Source organism: Rhinoraja longicauda, chromosome 14, assembly GCF_053455715.1.
Source record: "Rhinoraja longicauda isolate Sanriku21f chromosome 14, sRhiLon1.1, whole genome shotgun sequence".
In the NCBI taxonomy this organism is placed as follows: Eukaryota; Metazoa; Chordata; class Chondrichthyes; order Rajiformes; family Arhynchobatidae; genus Rhinoraja; species Rhinoraja longicauda.
The window spans coordinates 51,006,927-51,020,920 of NC_135966.1; the positions used below are offsets into that span (position 1 = coordinate 51,006,927).

Sequence of the window (13,994 nt, forward strand, 5' to 3'; positions counted from 1 at the left end):
CAATTAGTTTCCAATCCACTATCCTAAATATTCATGCCTTACACTATTACCATATGGCTGCTGTATTGTGTAGTATCTACAAGTGCAGTGCATTTACTTGTGAGGCTAATTCAGCAGCATTTTGTGAAACCCACAGACAGCCAAGGTACTCCAGGCAACACAACAACCTGATCTGGAAATATATCACTTTTTTATTGTCACCGTTTCAAAATTTTGGAATTCCTTTCCTAACAACATTACGGGACTATCACGATAAGAACGGCATCTGTCCAAATGTCTTTTACAGGTTGTATTGTACCTGCCTCAACTACTTCCGTCAGCTCATTCCATATACCCACCACTCGCTGTGTGAAAAAGTTGTCCTCCAGGTTTCTAATAATTGTTTCTCCTCTCACCTTAAGCCTATGCCCTCTAGTTCTTGATTTCCCTATCCTGGGGAAAAAGACTCCATGCATTCACCCTACTTGTTTCCCTCATGATTTTATACACATCTATAAGCTCAGCCTCCTGCACTTCAAAGAATAGAGTTCTAGAAAAACATTCTCTGAGCTTCCACCTTGTTAATCCCCTTTACATTTTTATATGTTTCAGTAAAACCATTTAAACTTTCCAACAGGTTCCTTGACAGAGTCAGTAAAATAACTCCATACACCCACCTGTACCCGAGCTCCACAGTACCTTTGGGAAACAAAAATAGCTCAATCTCAGATTCAAAATTAATTGTAAACTAAACATTAAATTCAGTGAAGATTTTGCTATCCAAATAGTGAAGACACTAAGATTTCAGATTATTTTTAATGGAAAAAACACGCAACATTTGGGAACTACTCATTATAAGATAACAAAAAATTCAAAATTTACAGTGCAATCCATTCCTCCATAAACTACGCAAAAGTAATATTTTTACACAAAAGGCTCCTTATTCAAATGTATGGAATGGTGTTAAGTCCCTGCAGTAATACAACTAAACTTGCCACAGATGGTAAAGACCTGTTCACTTAAGTTTCTGGGGAATGGTAACACAAAGAGGTTTGACATGTCTAGAGACCGGCCTTTCAAAAATAAAAGTGAAATTTAAGACTGAAATCTGCATCTTATATGATTTAATGACATGGCGTTGTGGAAAGCAAGGTATTACTTGGTGCTAGATAGTATTTATCACTCATCAGAGTTTGTATTAGGTCACCAGAAGAAGGGTCTCAACCCAAAACGTCACCCATTCCTACTCTCTAGAGATGCTGCCTGACCCGCATTTTGTGATACCTTTGATTTGTACCAGCATCTGCAGTTATTTTCCTGCACAGGTCACCATATATAGATGGATCACCTGCTCAATGTTGTACCAAGTTCCATAATGTGCTTTTGTCCACTTGACAATTCATGTGGTCCAGGTATTGGGGAGAAGAAAATGTTTTTATAAATGCTGCTCTTTAATCTAGTTAAACACACGGCAATTTAACAACGATGATAAACCAACAACAACAACAATAAAACCATGGTGAACAGTGGGGTCCTCAATTAGGACATAACAGTCATGGAGAAATCTTCACTGAACCCAGAAGGTGGGTAACCATTTCATTCTCAAGAAGTAATTAAAGCTATTTGAAAGCTACCTAATGGTAGGCTAGGGAGAAAGGTGGCAGGTTTTGACCAAAAGACTGGTGCATGTAAATAGTGGACTATATTTCAACACTTCACATGAACTCATTTACACTATTTATAAAGAAGGAATTTTTTTACAAGTTAAAATGTCAATTTATATTCATGAACTTTAAAGTAAATGAGTTCCGTTGTTCATAAACAAATTTTTGTAATATTTCAAAAAACTATAAAAACAAGGAAGGAAGGAAGGAAAGAAGCCAGGAAAATAATTTTAATCATGAATGGCATAATTATTTAAAGCAAAATGAAATCTCTTCAAAGAATACTGGACATCGTTTTCTGCAGATATCTATTCTTTAAATCAAGACATATTTCTCATGGTGCTCTTCTGTGAAGTGGAAACATTTCAATGTTTGTAGAGCGTGAGAAAGACCACAATATATTTCTGCAAAGCGCAAATGGAGTGTAAACATATGAGTTCCACGATATAAAAACAATACATGCCGTTGATGTTGAATATTTTGAAATGGAAATTCTAATGCATTGAATGATTAGAAATTTGTAATGTTTTGCTTCCCATCGGTGATCTTTTTTCTAATAACCCTTCATGGATGCACACCAATATACTGAGCTGCAAATGTATATTAGGCAATTAAAAAAAAAAAATTATTGTCACCCCTTAGTTAATTCTGGCCTGTGGACTTCTGTTATAGTGTTATAGTTTTGTATATATACAGCACAGTAAATGCATGCAACCATTTGTTTATATGTATATTAGGAAAGCATACCAGGTGCATAATCTAATTGGTTCAACTGGAAATTGGCAGCAGAAATATATTTTTTGTAAGGAAAATAAACTAAGAGAAATATTTTTGAATCACTGGTACATCTGTTGTAGTCTGTGGCCTATTAGAAAAAACAGGCAGACAACCGAATTCGTTTAACCTCTTTATTCTACTCACCCAGGTGGGAGAGAGTCTAGAAACCGAAGCGTTTAGAAACGCTTAGGAAGCTAGTGTAGTCTCTCTCCCCGAATGCTAACAATTACACATATTTATACCCGAAATACATGTGTCAGTACATTTCCTGTTGCTACCTTATATGGCAAGTTTTACAATGTCCTATAAATCTTTGTGTCTTTCGGGACCTCCGTGTCCGTTGTGTCCATCGTGACCTCTTCTTTCTTGGGAACAAAGGGCAGTCCATATGGCAAGTTGTTCTTCTTAACACTTCAAAGGATGGCTAACCATCAAAGCCTTAAAGCCAGTTGCCCATATCAAAGGATACCCTTAGCCATAAACAGGATGTCCTGGCAACATAATCGAGCTGGAGCTTTTACACCTTTTTTACACCCCTGCAATAAAACCCACATGGCTACGCTGAATTTGAGCCCTTACATCCCCTCTTTGATTATACTATAATCACAGTCTTTTAAAGTGGTTGATTGACAAATATTTGGCATATACATGGACCGAAACAATAACAGATTAACAGAATCACAACAATTAACGCAATGATACTGCCATAATGGAGAATCGGCCCCCACACATATCCTAAACCAAACCAATCCCATCCTGAAGCATTAATTCGATCTTGGGCTAAATCTGCCCCTATTTTCTTAGTCAAGTCAAGTCAATTTTATTTGTATAACACATCTAAAAACAACCCACATTGACCAAAGCGCTGTACATCAGTTCAGGTACTAAGAACAAACATACAATGGCACACAAACATAACAGCACATACATAAACAGTTCACAGCACCCCCTCAGAGGGCTCAAACGCTAAATGCTCTTTCTATAACCTCCTTCACATGCCCCGCGATATTGGTGATATTAGAGGATACATCTGGTACAAATGTACAACATTCTTGCCCTATCATAGCACAGGTATCCCTTTTCTCGGCTAGCAGGAAATCTAGAGCCATACGATTCTGGAGAGTGACAAGACGCAGGGCCACCATTTCAGTTGTTAGCTGGCCTATTTGTTCCTGAGTCTCGTACAGTCCATCAGCAGTACAATTTGCTAATTGTTCCAGGGCACTAGCTAAGTTTCAAATTTCAGTTCCCGCCCGAGCGGTTCCCCATCTCGGGAATATTAGCCACCAAAACCCCTCAAACTCCGATACAGCTCAATTAGAGCTCCACTCTGGATGCTGCAGAGGATGATTTATGATTCGTAAAGGTGGGATCACAAAAGCTAGATAACAGCACCCTGTCCAGGTCTCATAAGATCCCTGATCATACCGTGGCGAAAGTCCTGGTAACCAGACATATGCTCAGCTCCCACATATTAAGTAAGTCCCATTAAGAGGTCTTGGGGGAACTGCAGTACTGATATGGGTGCATGTGCTGAATCCCACAGACAGAACAACTTCATTTGGTCTAGATCCCATTTTTTTAGAACAACTTCATTTGGTCTAGATCCCATTCTACAGAAACAAGTTGTATTTATTGGTGTTTCTGGAGAGTCATGAGGAGAATTAACTTGTATCCGGGGCCAATTCTCCTGTGTTTGATTAAGATAGGGTCTCAAGGACCACCCATTAAAACATTGAAATCCACAGTCATCCCTCATAATCCGTACACCAATTATTGGAGCCAGGGCTCTGTGAGTGATTCAAAAAGAACCGGGCAGACCTGGTGTACTAAAGCACCAGCTCACCCTCCGAGCAAATGGTTATCGCTCTCAATACTAGGCAGTAAATAAGTCAATAGTAAAGCGTGCACGGAATAGGAGTAAGGAAAGGTGTTATCCATAAAATAGTTCACCATGACGTTGCTACGCCTGATTAAAAGCTTTGTCAACTTGTAACATGAATTTAAAAATACCTGGACTGAAAGACAAAAACAAAATTCCCATGTAACCTCCAATTTTTCCCAGTCTATTCTTCCCCTCATCTCCTCTCGTAGGGACGACTGATGTAACCCTCGAGTTCGTCTACATCAACCCTGATACGGCTGCTGCTTCTTACATGGAAAACTAAATTCATCTGTCAGGCATTGGAAATTAAGCTGGCACAAAGCATGTCCACAGGGTACAACCCAATAGGCTTGGTCTCTCAATTGTTTAGCTCTGGTCTTATTAAACCATTAAACTATCCTGAGCAGGGTCCTATTCCTTCTGCCTTCCAGGGTATTGTGCCTTTGTCTCCTCTGCACATCATCTGATCGTCTTTACATAAATGTCATGGAGTAAATACAGATTGACCACAATACCATATAATTCTTGAGTGCACTTCCCCTAATAGCAGGAGTAACAATAGCTAAATAGCAACATCAATAGCTAAATCAATCCATCAGCTAAACACATCAACAATAACTAAGCAATACTTATAACTATGTACAAGTGGCAATTCAATAAAATCAATTTGTAAACCCCAATGTATTTTGGGGTGATACCATGTAGCATTTATTACATCCAACATTCCCCTCTTACCAGCATAGGTAAGAGAGTGCACATAATACAACAAAACAGGTAAAAGCGCGTTAGGGACACAAACTTTGCCAGAGGCAGTAACCCAAAGCAAGTCAGATTCGCAAGGGGAACACCCATCCTGGCTCCACTGGTGTCTCTCAGCCTCGGGGGCGTCCCCCTGAAGCTGGCAGAATTTCCGAAACACTGGGCATAGCGGTAGTTGCAGAAAACTGCTGTTGTTCGCCTGAAGAAACTAAAATGGTAGGGGTCAGGGCCTCTGTGCGTGCCAATGTGTCAGCCAATGCATTCCCGAAAGAAATGGGATCCTTGACAGATGTATGCGAATTACATTTAATGACAGCCAAGGTTTTTCGGGAGTGTTAAACTCGCTAGTAGATTTCGGAAAAACAGGACATTTTTAATAGGAGTACCTGCTGCAGTCAAAAAGCCCCTGTGCTGCCACAGGTTACCAAAATCATGTGCAACCCCAAAGGCATATCGTGAGCCGGTGTAAATATTAGCACATTGGTCAACGCAAAGGTGGCAGGCCTGCGTGAGGGCAAATAATTCAGCCTGCTGGGCAGCATGAGGTGTACTGAAAAAGGCGAGGGTGGGCAGCATCCTCAATCTCTAGCGCCGATCGTGCGGATTCTTACTCGTGGCGCAACTTAACCCTTTGTCTGGGACCTATCCATATTCCCTGATGCTGTCTCATTATCGGGGGGTAGTCCCCAATATCCTGACGGGGAGGGTAGAACCGGGACTGGCACCACCGCAGCCGGTGGCTCTGCCTGTGGGGCTGTGGGGATCGGACACGTCCAGGGTTCCTCGTCACCCTGGACTCCTGATTACCTAATAAAGCCGCTATATACTCCAGTGGTTCGGATTCTGACTTTTGTTGTTGTGCGGGATATATCCCTTTGGTACCGGTTTAAAATTCACCTCGAGCTCGGGTAGCACGGTCAAGTCTTAGATCATACACCTTCATTTTCCCTCCAACTTCGCTCCCTCGACTCCTGATGGCGCTTCTGCACCCCCTCTGTGATAGTCTCTATATTCCATGGACCTCCTACTGGCCAGGCCTCATTTCCCAATCTTTTCATTAACGAAGCAAATAAATAAATAACACATGTGTTGTACCGGGGCACCGCCATCACTCTTATCCAAAGACTGTCCCATATGTCTGATTGCCAATTATCCGAAAATATGTTATCAATAAATACTACCAATAAATATTACCAATAAATATTAATTGCACCCAGACCAAGACAATGACAAGAGTGACCGCCCCTTACCTTCCAAATCCGGAACCTTATCCTTATCCTTATCCTTATCCTTATCCTTATCCTTATCGGTTCGTCTGTGAATCTCAGTTGAACACGAAATCAACCCCAAACGAGGGACTTCAGTGTCTGAAAAACGTCAACGTCCGGGGTCTCGAACAACGGTCGAGAAGTGCACTCTGTCCCCTGCGGACGTGTTTCAGCCACCGATGCCGCTTAGTCGTTCGTGGTTGACGGTGCCAAAGAGATCCTGCCGACTACGCCAAATGTTGTAGTCTGTGGCCTATTAGAAAAAACAGGCAGACAACCGAATTCGTTTAACCTCTTTATTCTTCTCACCCAGGTGGGAGAGAGTCTAGAAACCGAAGCGTTTAGAAACGCTTAGGAAGCTAGTGTAGTCTCTCTCCCCGAATGCTAACAATTACACATATTTATACCCGAAATACATGTGTCAGTACATTTCCTGTTGCTACCTTATATGGCAAGTTTTACAATGTCCTATAAATCTTTGTGTCTTTCGGGACCTCCGTGTCCGTTGTGTCCATCGTGACCTCTTCTTTCTTGGGAACAAAGGGCAGTCCATATGGCAAGTTGTTCTTCTTAACACTTCAAAGGATGGCTAACCATCAAAGCCTTAAAGCCAGTTGCCCATATCAAAGGATACCCTTAGCCATAAACAGGATGTCCTGGCAACATAATCGAGCTGGAGCTTTTACACCTTTTTAACACCCCTGCAATAAAACCCACATGGCTACGCTGAATTTGAGCCCTTACACATCTAGAATCGGCATGGTGAAGCAGGGTTTTTATTTCTTATTACTGTCCTATGTAAGTATTAAAACAATATGATACTGGAAACAAAATATAATTATAGGTTGTTGGCTCTTGACCAAATGTGTTGGGAATAACTCAATGGATCAAGCAGCATCTTTGGAGAACGCATAGGTGACGTTTCAGGTCAGGATCCTTGTTTAGTTTGATTAATTGTGGTGGTTTAGGTGGGTTTACGGCAGATTGTGGTACTTTTGGTGGGTTTATCTCAAGCTACTGTTTTGTTCTTTGGTAGATACCATTTTGGTTGATCCCTGAGAAGTTTGTGTCAGCAGATATGTGCACTTAGCAGGCATGAAGAAAATAAATAAAATTACTGAAGCAGGAAACTCATTCTACATTTCGTTTTGTCTTGCAATGTTTTGCTTCAATGTGAAGATGAATAAAATTATTGCAGATAATTTTCAGGGAGTCACTTGTATGTTTTCTGCCTTTGTAAATTAAAAAAAAAACTTAGGGATACACATCACCAGTGTGGTATTACTATTCTTTGTTTTTGATATAGATTATACCTCTACTTACTGTGAGAAGCAGTCACATAATTTAATTTTGATTACCCACCCTGGACTCGGACTCTTTGATTTGTGGACTCATTGATCCAACAAGAACAAAAGAATCAGATCCGTCCCAATTATGACTTCTCAGCACAGCCATTACATGAACCACGTCCAGCTACCTATGTGAATAAGAAATTGAAAATTATTCCTACTGTCTTTACAATCAGATAGATGAGACTTTAAATAATTACATTTATTTGAGTTATATTTGTGGCTAGTCTTTAATTTTAATTATATTCAATTTATGATGAAGATTAGAACATATGCCTAATGCATAGATTAACTAAGTTTTTTAGTCAAATCATATTGCTTTTAGAAAAGGTGCAATTAATTATAAAGGAAGTGCAGGGGTAAGAAATTAAAGGGTAGAATTTCACATTTTGAAAAAGTGTACTGGTGGGTTGTGGTCTACAGGGAAATAACAGCAGTTCATGCAGGCAGCAAGGAGTGATTTCCCTATGCTCGTAATATTCAAGACATCATCATAATACCTGCAGTAATGCACAGGGGATTGAATCGTGCTTCATTTGAACTACTTGTACATTCACCCACTCATTTTTCCAGTGGCCCCACATTATTTTTATACTCCTGTGAGACAAATCATTGCATGAGAGTTGAAACACAATTGAAAAATAATTAAATTAGTTTAGTTTAATTTAGTTTATTGTCACATGTACCGAGGTACAGTGAAAAGCATTTGTCGCGTGCTAACCAGTCAGCAGAAAGACAATACACGATTATAATCGATCCATTTACAGTGTATAGATACATGATAAGGGAATATTGTTTAGTGCAAGGGAAAGCCAGCAAAGTCCGATCAAGGATAGTCCGAGGATCACCAAAGAGATACTAGTTCAGCACTGCTCTCTGGTTGTGGTAGGATGATTCAGTTGCCGAATGATGGATTTACACTATAAAATATCTGAATGATAGAAACTAATTAAGATTGATTAAAGTGAAAAAAGAAAAGTAACATGTAACTGCAATTGCCTCTACAGTACACATATTAAATAGGGTTGAAGAATAGAGCATCTATTTTAGCAACTTCGACAATTCAGCTCAGCATTCAGTAACTCATTTCTGCACCCTGGCTCTGGACTAGGTTGATAAGACCAGCAGTGTAGCAGAACATCTGATGTGGTGGTATTTGTTTTTTTAGTACACTTCTGACTTCTGCACTGCAATTTACAATTATGGAAGTCGGAAACGCATTGTTCTGTGTTCTGCAGCCAGCTGGTGGCTCTATGAAACTGCCAATTAACTGTCAGCATGATTTTGGTCCATTACTTTCAACGTTATTTTTGAGGTATAACATTAAAAGCACAATCCTGGTGGGAATTCTTAAAATTTCTAAATGGGAGCCATGGAATCAGAGACATAGTTCAGGTTAAGACAGTCTGAGCTTTGCTTTAAATGGCAGATCAGATATGAGGAGTGTTACATTTCCTCTGGTTGCAGAGAAATTTCCTGGGGCGAGGGTAGGTTTGGTGAGAAGGGACGAGTGAATCAAGGAGTTGCGGAGGGAGTAGTCTCTGGAAATCGGAAACTGGGAGGAATGGGAAGATATGTCAGATGGAGGGTTCACCTTGAAGATGTCGGAGAGTAATGAGTTGGATCTAGAGGCTTTTGTGGTGAAAGGTGATGTCCAAGGAAACCCTGTCCTTGTGTTGTCTGGTGGGAGTGGGATTGTGAACAGAACTGCAGGACACAGAGGAGACATGGGTGAGTGATCCATCCACAACCACGTTTACTCTTGGGAGCATTTGCGGTGGAGATGGAGAAATTGAGAGGAGAGGCTGGTGTCCTTTCAGAGGCAGGGCGGGAGGAAATGTAGTCAAAGTAACTATAGGAGTTGATGAGTTTCTAGCCGACATCGGTCAATTGCCTGTCCCCTGTGATGGAGAAAGTAATTGAGAAAGTGGAAAGAGGTGGCAGAGCTAGTCCAAGTGAGTTTGAGGACAGAGTGGAAGTTAGTGGTAAAGTTGATGAAATCATTTGAGTTCTGTCGAGGTGCTCTTGATATGGCTCCTCTTCTATTGGTGAGACCAAGGGTAACCTCGGCGACAGTTTCACTGAACATTTGTCATTGGTCTGCAAAGGTTTGCTGGATCGCCTGGTTGTTAATCATTGTAACTCCCCATCGCATTCCCATATCGACCTTGTCCTGGGCCTCCTCTATTGCCAGAGTGAGGCTACGCATAAACTGGAGGAACTACACTTCCTGTAGGGTAAATGACAAAGCAATGGAATAAACATTACATTTTCCAATTTTAATAATACCCTCCCTTTCTCCTGTCCCCCACCCTAGTGCACACCCATTTCTACCACTATACCACCCTTCGCTCCTTCCCTTTCCACCTAAATCCTTTCTTCTTGCTTTATAATTCACTTCTCTCCTTTTCTGACACTCTTTTGTCTCCTTTTCATCTCTAGCCTTTGTCACTTACTCCACACATCTACCGATCAAGCCACACTCACCTCTATCAATTTATCGCTCACCAGATTTTGTCCTGCACCTTTTTTTCCAGATTTCTCCCCTTTACTACAATCCATCCAAAGATGCGTGCGTGCCAGAGGTTGGACGGGGCCGCCTGGGTGCCGGACGCGCCGCCGTGAACAAAGAGCTGCCAAGAGAACAAAGGGAGACCCACATGATGGAGCCGCCAAGAACAAAGAGCTTAAGACTAAATGGAATACTTTGTAACTTTGTCAGCACCCTTTACAAGGCGATTCTGCATACTTGTATATGCAAAACAAAGAACCTCACTATGAAATGTCACGTGATAATAAAGTATAATTCATTCATTTATTCATTCATTCATTCATTCATTCAGATGCTGCCTGACCAGCTAAATTACTCCAGCATTTTGTGTTTTGCTCAAGGTTCCTGCATCTGCAGTTCATTGTGTCTCCACGTTATATCCAATTTGTATTAAGGAAACATTCATCATTGTAGAAATAGCCCAGAAAAAGCACGCAGCCACATAATTTCTCAGACTTATTTGCAAAATTTTAATGATTTTTATGCCTGGAATCTAGAGTATCTTTGAGCTATCACTAATTCTAGCTATTTGCCATTCTGAAAGCACTTTGTTCTGTGCTCATTGTGTTCAAAGTGGTTAATCTCACTTTATCCCAAATTAAAATCTATTTCCAAATACTTTTCAATTTTTTCATTTTATTACTATCTCTGTAATTTATTATTTCTATATACATATAGTATATTCTACAATCTATCTTTGTTATTGAGAAAAGTGAATGCAAGATGTTCTATCCCATTGTGGCCCTCACACATATCTTTGCTGGACTATCAATTTGTGCAGTTGCCTATTATCTATTTTCTGCTGCACATTTACTTCCTTACCAAGTCAATAATATGCCTTCAGTTAGATATACGTTAACTATTACTTTCTAGTGCTAGATATTATCAAATGCTTGTTGGAGGTCCATATAAGTTGCATCCAAATACATTCACCTGTCTATTGCTCCAGCAAAGTACAGAATCATCTGACTTACAACACATTCTAAACCATAAATCATCATAAAGCTGCCCCATACTAAGTTTCTAATCATAATGAATAGATATAATAAATGTTTTTTAAAACTTACTGCATAGTTGTGATTGCATATTTAGAAAAGATAGTTTAGTTGTGTAAATTGTCTCAAGCAATGTTGAATGTACCTGATTTTCCCCTTGCTCAGAAAGTATCATTTAGAAGGCTGGGTTGATGAGCTGTCAATTTCTGACCTCTTGTTGCAACTCATTTGTGCCCAGGGTATCTATCTCAGTACCCTTCCCTCTGATTACTTCCTAATTTGCATCAGTTGGATGTTTGCATTGGAGCTGAGGTTGAGTTCAGAAAGAAATCACATCCGAAGACATTGTAAGATTTCTTTCAAGTGGTATGAACTGTCATTAATTAGTTTGGAATTTGGCTTGTTCTATTGCTTTCTCTTTGTAAAATGCAAGTACAGTAAACCCTGATTTTAATGAACCTCTTTATAAAGGATTTTGGTTACAGTGGACAAACCTACAGATGACATCCCCGACTCGTACTGTCTCCCTTGCTGTTTAGTGCCCCAGCTTGTGAGGCCCTTTTCACCCACCATACGGTCTGGTGATACGGCTGTTGTTGTGGCTCATGTTGTAGCCTCTGGGGACGGAGCTTTCTTTGTGCCACCGCGACTGACAGGATGGGCTCAGTCACTGGTGGGGGTCTCTCCCCTCCCACCTACTGCTGTTTTTCGTTGTCAGCGGTGGCTTTGTCCACTCCCCGCTCATCCACCGCCTCCTCCTTCTCCCGTTGCTCTGTCCACTCAACGCCCTCCTCCTCTTTCTTCCCTGGAGTCGCTGACATACTCCAGCCTGGAGGCAGCAGCAGGTGAGAAGGGAGGGAGCCCCACGGTGACCGAGCCCGTCCTGTCGTTAGCAGCGGCATGAAGACAGTGCTCTCTCTAGGGGCTACAGTGTGACTGGCGAAGAAAGGGTTGCTGGTGCAGACCAGCGACGTTCGCACCTAGACACAAAGTGCTGGAGTGCTTAAACAGTCTGAAGAATGGTCCCGACATCACTTATCCATGTTCTCCAACGATGCTGCCTGATTCACTGAGTTATTCCAGCACTTTATGTCTCATTTGTGTATTAACCATCATCTGCAATTCTTCGTTTCAACTACATTCAATGATAATACCTTACTCAGTTATAATGGACAATAGGTAATAACGGACACCACACTCCTCCCTCCCTTATGGTCCATTCTAACAATGGTTTTACATGCTGATGAGTGCGATCTCCACTATTTCTTGATGAAGCCACCATCAAAGCGAAAAGACACGTTTAGTCAAAACTGGAGGGTCTGATAGACGTTTGGCAGCTGTGGTAGAGCTTGCATGACATTACTTCCCATAAGTGGAAACAAGTAGTAGCTCAAGTGACAGTGAACCCTCAAAATGTATCCGGCCCTGATGGTGTATCTGGCCGCATTTTTAAAACCTGCGCAAACCAACTGGCTGGAGTTTTTGTGGACATCTTCAACCTCTCACTACTACGGTCTGAGGTCCCCACCTGCTTCAAAAGGACATCCATAATGCCGGTGCCCAAGAAGAACAATATAACATGCCTCATTAACTACCGACCAGTGGCACTTATGTCCATTGTGATAAATGTTTCGAGAAATTGGTTATGATGCATATCAACTCGTAGCTTAGTAAGGACCTCGACCCATTACAATTCACCTATCACCAACAGATCAACAGCAGATACGATTTTGCTGGTTTTCCGCTCTGTACTGGATATTTGATACGTCAGCCTGGTGTATATTCGACTAAAGCTCGGCATTGAACTTCATCATCTCCTCTAACCTTAACGTCAAACTCGGGGAACAGGACCGCTGCTCATCCGTATGCAATTAGATCCTTGGCTTCCTCATCGGCAGACCTCAATCAGTATCATTTGGCAACAACATTTCATCTCAATGACAATCAGCACAAGAACACCTCAAGACTCAGTCCCCTGTTCTACTTTCTTTTTTATCCATGACTGTGCAGCCACATACAGCTTTAATGCCATCTTTAAATTTGTCGACAATGCCACCATTCTTAGACAAATAACAGGTAACCATGGTTGATAATCTGATTCAATGGTGCCAGAATCATAATCTTAGACAATAGGTGCAGGAGTAGGCCATTCGGCCCTTCGAGCCAGCACCGCCATGCAATGTGATCATGTCTGATCATTCTAAATCAGTACCCCGTTCCTGCCTTCTCCCCATACCCCCTGACCGCTATCCTTAAGAGCTCTATCTAGCTCTCTCTTGGATGCATTCAGAGAATTGGCCTCCACTGCCTTCTGAGTTCCACAGATTCACAACTCTCTGACTGAAAAGGTTCTTCCTCATCTCCGTTCTAAATGGCCTACTCCTTATTCTTAAACTGTGGCCCCTTGTTCTGGACCCTCTCCCAACATTGGGAACATGTTTCCTGCCTCTAATGTGTCCAACCCCTTAATAATCTTATACGTTTCGATAAGATCCCCTCTCATCCTTCTAAATTCCAGTCTATACAAGCCTAGTCGCTCCAGTCTTTCAACATATGACAGTCCCGCCATTCCGGGAATTAACCTAGTAAACCTATGCTGCACACCCCCAATAGCAAGAATATCCTTCCTCAAATTTGGAGACCAAAACTGCACACAGTACTCCAGGTGCGGTCTCACTAGGGCCCTGTACAACTGCAGAAGGATCTCTTTGCTTCTATACTCAACTCCTCGTGTTATGAAGGCCAACATTCCATTGGCTTTCTTCAC

At 41.3% G+C, this 13,994-nt stretch overlaps 1 long non-coding RNA gene across 1 annotated transcript in view; it reads left to right on the plus strand.

The window, feature by feature from the left end:
- Positions 1-11,749, plus strand: part of LOC144599961 (uncharacterized) — a 28,103-nt gene extending 16,354 nt beyond the window's left edge. The window contains exons 3-4 of the long non-coding RNA XR_013548063.1: positions 1,440-1,562; positions 10,219-11,749. This is a non-coding gene — a long non-coding RNA (uncharacterized LOC144599961). The remainder of the gene's footprint in view (positions 1-1,439; positions 1,563-10,218) is intronic.
- The last annotated feature ends 2,245 nt before the right edge of the window (positions 11,750-13,994 follow it).